Source organism: Pinus tabuliformis, chromosome 5_1 (genome assembly GCF_031772625.1).
Source record: "Pinus tabuliformis cultivar Carrire ecotype Pingquan chromosome 5_1, CPIR1, whole genome shotgun sequence".
NCBI lineage: Eukaryota > Viridiplantae > Streptophyta > Pinopsida > Pinales > Pinaceae > Pinus > Pinus tabuliformis.
In genome coordinates, this window is record NC_142305.1 from 982,025,529 (window position 1) to 982,034,127 (window position 8,599).

Here is an 8,599-nt window from a genome sequence, read left to right on the forward strand (position 1 = left end):
CTAGGTTTTACTTCAGAAGTAGCTTAGTCACATGCATTTTACCTTTCTAGGAATCAATGGCATCCATTTCCACCGCTCTCTTATCTTTTCTTGCATCAGTAGGGTTAGTCGGTAAAACTAGGGTTTGTCAACAGAGACTAGGACATCTTCCACAATCCCTTCGGGAGTCACGGTGGAGCGATCTGCTAACTGCAGTACTATCGAGGTCTTTCTCAGGGAATCCTAAAGGTCAAGTTTGAGCATAGTGTCCCTGATCATCACATTAATGGCAGCCCCTAGATCAATCAGGGTGTGGGGGATTATGGTGCCATTGATGTGGACATCCACTACAGGAATCCTAGGGTCCAAATATTTTGGACAAATTACTTGTCCCAACATTAGGTCGGACAGTTTTCCTATGACATTGATAGTTGGGACATCTCTCTTGCACCTGCCTGGGTGCCTGAAACACTTCTCTTTGATCAATTTGTTGTAGATTGGTACATCTTTGATGGCCTAGAGAAGTGGTATTCTTACACACAGTTGTTTAAGTTCTCCCAGAAGTTCAGTCTCTTCTGGGTTTGGTTGTGTGTTTCCAGTTAGTCTCTCAAGAAAGGGTGGAATGGCTTTGGGTTCACTTTCCTGTTTCTCTTCTTCATCCTCCGGAGGAGGAGGTTGATGATCTGGAAGGACCTTCCCAGATCGTAGGTTGATCTCCTGAATCTCCACAGCATAGGTAGGACATGTTGTCTCTCCAGTATACACCTGCTAGGCCTGTCTGTTGTTGGGGTTCGGGTTCGGTTGAGCAGGCATCTCGGGTTGCCTTGGAGGAGGAGGAGGTGATGGTTGTGGTTGAGCAGGTGGTGGAGATAGAATAGTGGGAGGAGATTTCTACTGGGGCCTCCACCCCTGTTTCGGTGCATTCCACTGAGGTTGTGGCTGAACATGAGAATGAAACGAATGAGCAGTAGGTTGAGTATGGTATTGAGGCGAATATGACCAAGGAGGGGGTGCGAACCAAGAAGGATGAGCGGGGGGACCCCAAGAAGGTATGTGAGTGGTTTGGTTGGGGTTGTAATATGTTTGGGATGTCCCTTGCATCCCCTGCTAGTAAGCTCTAGAACCATGTGGCCTCCTTTGGTTGAGGAAGTATAGTGGTTCAGATTGTAGTTACTTTGTAGTCAGATGTTAGTTAGATTTTATTCAGTAGGTTAGCTCTGCATTTCAACACATTTTCGAGCTTTTTATTGCAGACAGTTTTTGAGATGTAACTATTATTTTTTTATCAATAAAGATAAATCCAGTTTTGCACCAGCTCTGATCTTTCTTAGGAGGCTGTAGCTCTTGGGGTTGGGCCCAACCCAAGTGCCAGTACCTCCTTTATGTACTATTATGTGTTTTCTTTGCATTCATAGAATAATTTCTGCTATTTAGGTTAAGATCTTGCTTTGTTACTTAGGTTGCTTTTGATGATTAAAATAGATTTTCATGCTTCAGGTTGATTTGACAGTTTGAGTGCAAAAAATTTCTTTAAAAAAAGGCCATCAAGCAACCCTTGATCTCACCTCTCCCTCCTTGGGACCATGAGTTGAGACCAAGGCATACTTGCTGCCACAAAAATACTATTTTTCCCTTCAATACAATTGCAAGTGTTGGATTTTTAGATGGAAAATTTGATACCAGTTGTGCTTGCATATTTAGATATGTTCTTGCTTAGGTTTCCATAGTTCTCTTGCATGATTTACTATGCATAGCTTGTTGTTCATCATGATTCTGGTTTCTAGGTCAAATTAGGTCAAAGTAGATAGATCTCTGATTTTTTTAGTCTTTATTTGATTAGTTTTGAGAGATAGTGTGCAGATCACCTGTAATCCATCCCTGCCTATCCTTCCTTCCTTAAACAACCTACTTCAACCCCAAATTCCGGATTCCTTCCCTTCATTTGCCACACTTTTCCATTTTTACCTAATTTATTCATTTTTGTGTAACATTGCTCACTCCATCCTTGAACAAATCCAACCATCTTCATCACTCCTTAGTTTCATTTACCATGTCCTAGACCTCTTCACAGCCTCATCCATCCTCCATTTCCACTTTCCCACCATTTTTCCTCCATCAATCCTAAAAAATCCTCTCTCGGCTCTTCCTGTAGAACATCCTGTAGAACCCCTGCAGACTTCCTGTAGCAGATCATGTGAGTAGTTTCTCAAGATCTGATCACTATGAAACTCTTTGGAAGGGTGGTAGGGACCCCTTAGGCCCTTTTCTCACCTTCCCAACCTCCTGCAACCGCCGACTCCATTTCCTTTCGCCAATAAACCACTGCACAGTTAAACATAGTTAAAGCACATGCATAATAATTTTGCAAGATTACTCAAAAATACAAAATGGTGTTTTTTTAGATTTTACCTCAGAAGTAGCTTAGTCACATGCATTTTACCTTTCCAAGAGTCAATGGCATCCATTTCGGCAGCTTTCATCTCTTTTCTTGCACCAGTAGGGTTAGTCGATAAAACTAGGGTTTGCTAGGGTTGCATTCCCTTTCAGCTTTCAGCTTCTTTCTGCAAGTAGATTAGCCTCCTTCGAGTTAGCTTTCATCCATCACAGTTAAAAGCCTTTTCTAAGAACTCATAGAAGTTGGCTTAAGCTCCTAGCGAACTTGTGCCAGCTGATCAAGTGACAGCCTGCAATAAGAGCTAGTACTTGTGTATACAACACCGTCGCTTCCAAGTTTATTACGAACTACTGGGTTGATAAAAGTAAGGAAGGGAGCCCTAGGAGTTGCAGCATTATTGTTGCAATACTGGAGCCCACTAGGCACAAAAAATATGGTGGGCTCCAGTATTGCAGCAATAATGCTGCAACTCCTGGGACTCTCTTCTTTACTTTTATCAACCTGGTCGTTCGTAACAAGCTTGGAAGCGACGGTGCTATATGCACAAGTACTAGCTCTTGTCGTAGGCTGCCACTTGATCAGTTGGCACAAGTCCATTAGGAGCTTAACCCAACTTCTATGAGCTCTTAGAAGAATCTTTTAACTGTGATGGGCGAAAGCTAACTCTAAGGAGGCTAATCTATTCACAGAAAGAAACTAAAAATTGAAAGGAAATGCAAACCCTAGTTTTACCGACTAACCCTACTGGTGCAAGAAAAGAGATGAAAGCTGCTGAAATGGATGTCATTGACTCTTGGAAAGGTAAAATTCATGTGTCTAAGCTACTTCTGAAGTAAAATATGAAAAACATAAAACAAAAAAAACATAAAAAAACAAACAAACAAACATCTTTTTGTATATTTGAGTAATTTTGCAGAATTATTATGCATGTGCTTGAACTGTTTTTGGCTGCGCAGAGTTTGATTGATGAAAGGAGATGGGGTAGGCACTTGCAGGTGGTCTGGAAGGTGAGAAGAGGGCCTAAGGGGTCCCTAGCACCCTTCCAGATAATTTCACAATGATTAGATCTCGAGAAACTGCCCACGTGATCTTCTACAGGAAGTCTACAAGGGTTCTACATTATGTTCTATAGGAAGAGCCGAGAGATGATTTTTGAGGGTTGATGGAGGAAAATAGGTGGGAAAGTGGAAATGGAGGTTGGATGAGGCTGTGAAGAGGTCTAGGACCTGGTAAATATGGCTACGAAGTGATGAAGATGGTTGGATTTGTTCAAGGATGGAGGGAGCAATGTTGCACAAAAATGTAGAAATTAGGTCAAATTGGAGAAGTGTGGAAAATGAAAGGAAGGAATCTATAATTTGGGGTTGGAGCAGGTTGTATGATGAAGGAAGGATGGGCAGGGATGTGTTACAGGTGATCTGCACACTATTTCTCAAACTAATCAAACAAAGACTATGCAAACCAAAGATCTAGCTATCTTGACCTAATTTGACCTAAAAACCCAGCAATCATGATGAACAGAACTTTATTGGTAGAAAATCATGTAAGATAGCTATGAAAACTAAACAAGAATAGATATACACATGTAATTGCAACTGGTATCAACTTTTGCAACTGAGAATCTAACACTAGCAATTGCATGAAGAATCAAGAACAGTGTTTTTGTGGCAGCAAGGACACCTTGGTCTCAGCTCATGGTCCCAAGGAGGGAGAGGTGAGATCAAGGGTTGCTTGATGGCCTTTTTTGAAGATCTTTTTTGTTACCAGCCTATCAAATCAACCTAAACATGAAAAGCTATTTCAATCATCAAAAATGACCTAAGTAGCAAAGCAATATGTTAATCTAAGTAGCAGAAATTATTCTAGGAATGCAGCAAAAACATATAAAAGTACACAAAAGGAGGTACTAGCACTTGGGTTGGGCCCAACCCCAAGAGCTACAGCCTCCTAAGAAAAATCTCAGAGCTGATGCAAAATGAAATTGATCTCCATTACTCAAAAAATAACCATATCACAAAAATGTTTACAGCAAAAGCTCCAAAATGGGCTAGAAGGCAGAGCAACACTAAAGTGTGAAAAATACAATTGTTCAAAATCTAACCTACGATGGCTGGAAGCCTTCCTATTTATGCACTATGAGGACCTCCAACAGCCCTACTTAACTCAAGGGGCTTGGCTACTCAAAACTGCAAGTAATCAGCCACTTCACAAAAGCTGCTCAGTTTCCCTTGGGGATCATCTTCGGTGGGCTGTTGAACTCCGAGCTGATGGTGGAGAACTCAAGGAAGGGGCCATTTAGTGTAGGATACACCCTTCCTACAAATCCTCAGCCTTGTTCCCTCGTATTTGGCTGTCAACTGGCTCATAAATGCTTGACCTTGGTCCAAAAGATGTCCAAAAATCTGCAATAAGCACATATTAGACTTCATGGTCAAGTGACTATTCTCATTCATTCAATTAACATAAATATACTCAAAAGCATGCATAAACTATGAAGAAAAGTGGATTAATGGGAACAATAGGCAAAATGAGCCCAATAAGTTACCCATTTTTGGGGCTCGTCAACATCCTTTCAAGTAGTTTGTGCATTGCATATTAGCATCAATATCAATATCATTTCCATGGTCGACTTTTTCTTTTGTAAGTGAAATTGTACATGTATATACCTTTTACTTAGCCATCAACTTGGTTAAAGTTATTTCTATATATCTATCTACTTATATTTTGACTCAATAAACAACTCGGTTAAATTTGTTTCTAAATATCTGTCTACTTATTTATCTATCTAACAATTTGGTACACCTCAGAAATCCCCCCTAGGCTCCTCCATTTCTCATCTCCATTTGATTTTTTTTCCTCTTCATCGGTTGCAATGATGGATAGGTCAGCATGAAATTAATGCATACTACAACCCTCAACCTCCCTCAAAGATATCTATGCTCCCATGCTTTCATCTCCCATGTCTCATAGGAGGTGATATTATGTTTCTTAGTGTAATGTGTGCAAGTGGCATATAAATGAAGAGGCAAGGAAAGTGTAAAATGGCACTTGTCATTCCCTATCCATTTCCATTCTAGTTCATGGGTTTTCATTACCATGAGTTTATAAGTTTTATCTCATGTATCCATGAAGCTTAGCACTAAGGAAGCGTTTGCAAACAATTTTTATTATTGATGCCAAAGTTCCCCAAGATTAAATGTCTTATAGGAATCACATCATTTTCTAGCATCATAACACCATCGCATGTTTTTTTCACATTGACTTATCTTGCCCTAATAGTTCTTTGTTCATTGATTTCATCTAAATTTTGCACCTAAAATACTATTAGAATGTAGCCATATTCATTATTTTCTCTAATCATAACACCTCGTAAACACTTTTATCTACCTTGTTCTTTTGGTTAAAAAATAAGGAAATTATTCATGCTTTTCAAAACATACAAGGGACAACATACATACATGTGACTCATACTAGATGAATTATGGAACTCATGAATGATGTTTTTAGCACTCTGATCTTAAATTCCTTTGGGATTTGCTTGTTACATGAATTTTCTGGAGGTTGTTTATGTGCTTGAAAAACTAATTGAAGAGCTAATCCAAGCCTGGCTACAAAATTTTCTCAAGAGTAATTCTCAACTACTTGCTTATTATGCCTACATCAATCTTGAAGAAAATGATTCAACTTATCTTACAAACAACTCAAAAAAAATTAGCACTTAATTGATACATGCATTCATCCTAGAAGATGATTTTTGATGTTTTCTCCTATAAGGATCTTCTAATTCTTCATCATTCAATCATAATAATCTCAAGTATGACATGTGTGTAAATCAAATTGAAGTTGGTTGGTTATAAGGAAATATATAGCACCAACCTATAATCCATACAGTTGATAAATCATTCTCCAAAGCTTGAATATAGTCTTCAAAGTGATTGTGTGTCATGCTTATTAACCCAACAATTCTTGTATGAAATTCCATTGAATTTCTTTAAATCGATATCACATTTCAAGGTAAAATTCCAATTTGTATTCAACATATTGATGAATTATTTCTAGCCCAAATTCATTCTTCATTTGCTATTTCACTAAAAGTATTCATAAAATGAGATTAAGGAAGAATTTATTGTATCACTTTCTCCCTAGATACACAGCAAATGAAAAACAATAGTAGGTGAGGTCAAATGATATTTCTTATGTTTATTTAGCTTGGCAACAACAAAAGTTTTGAGTTTTTGATGCTTTACAAGTTTTATTGGAAAAGGATTTCTTTAAGGGAGTATCATACCTTGCTTTCTAGATGTGATATCCATTAGTATCTTGTTTGATTGCTTGATAGAAAAGCCTTCAAGTCAATATACTTGGAAATGTTATCAAAATCATAAAACTTTGGGAGATTTTCAAATTATCAAACAGGACCCTCCAACAAGTTAGATAAAAAAAGACACAATTCAGAATTCAAAACACTCTTTTCTTGAACTTAATAGTGAGAGACTTGGAGGATTGTGAAATCCCAACTGTGTATATTTAACACACTTTTATTTATAGTCCACTGAATATGAAGTAGGTGGGCTTATTCCTAGGTACTCAAATGACCATATGTGGAAAAAGTTAGGAGGGCTTAATTATGCTAGGAGGTTGAATTTGAGAAGGTTTCATATTACTAGGACACTCTCCATGACTATGAACCCTTCCAAATATTTATTCCTCTTCAAATTGAGGGTTTATTCATGCCTAGTTTAATTTATAAAATCACTACTGAAGTATATTTTAGGCCCCCATGTTGGGCCACAATCTACAAGAATAATTGAATTTTCAAGGCTTACCTCAAACTCTCATTGACATTGTCCCATGTTATAATTTTCATGTTTGTTATTTTGCCTTGGCTATTTTACTTGTACTTGAATATCTTAAGGTTAAACTAGTGTTGTATGTTGTATGTTATTCTCATCTGGCATGTTCAAAATGTTAGATATTTCATATTTTGTGACACTATCATCATTATCTATAAATAGAAATAAACAAAACTTTCAATAGATTATTAATATGTAGAACATTAATTTTAAATCTTCTAATTAATTTCATGTAAAAACCCCAAACAAAGATGATAATCACAGATAACTATTTTTAGAGCAGTAATAGAAGGGCCATAAAAATCAATTAAAAATATAAATGAAATGGTGTTTATTATAAAAGCATATGATTAACAAGATTTGTCTTCAGACCACTTCATATAGATGTCTACCCAAAACATGTATTAATAAACTAGAAATATTTAGTGATTATATTATTGGGATAAATATCCATGGCGAAAAATATTGAGAATTAATAAGCTTAGTTCCATAGCTTTACATCTAAATTTGAATGATTAAATCCAATCCTTTGTCAAGGACAAGGTCTAGAGACACTATGTACATTTCCATTTTGTTGATTCGGGTGTTTATATTACTTATTGGGGCCTTAGTGGAAAGACTCCTTTGGGAACCTATAGCAATGCATAAGTGTGTGTAATTAGTTTGGTTGACCAAATATCTTTAAATATTCCATCAATTTTGTGGTTGGATTTTCAATTTCTTGATTCTTGTTTAATTAATGACCAAATATTGTTACACCATCCATGAAGAGAAAGAATTTCTGACTAATTTACGTGTTGACGGTGCTGGACCTACCAACATGTAAGGGGATCTCCCCGATAAGAAGCCCCAATTAGACCTCAGACCATTTGGTGTAGGAGTCCCAGCAGTGGGTCATACGGTAATGCCTTGACCACGATTTCACATATAGGCAATTAAGATGTCTCTGTTGGTAACAAGGGTGTGACGAGTACAGCAAGCCAAGGAAGGTGCATGAGAGGTTCAAACACACAGGGGTTGGGATGAGTGCGCCCCTTGGAAACTCGTGATAGCACAGAGTTAAGAAGGGAACACACGAGAAAAGATGCATCACTACATGGAAGGCAAGTTAGCTAGCAATCCAAAGTGATGGTTAAACCAATAGCACGTTTCAGAAAGATTCATACAAACATACACAGAAAAGTCCATACATGCATGTGTAAGAAAACAAATACATATATCATTTAGAGTAAATCAGATAGCATAGAATACAATACAACATATGCATGAAATGTCTTGGCTTTGTTATATTAATAAATGTATGTTCCAATCATACAATATATCCATGTCTAACCACTAGTTCTGACAGGAGAACGTTACAACTACAACTGCC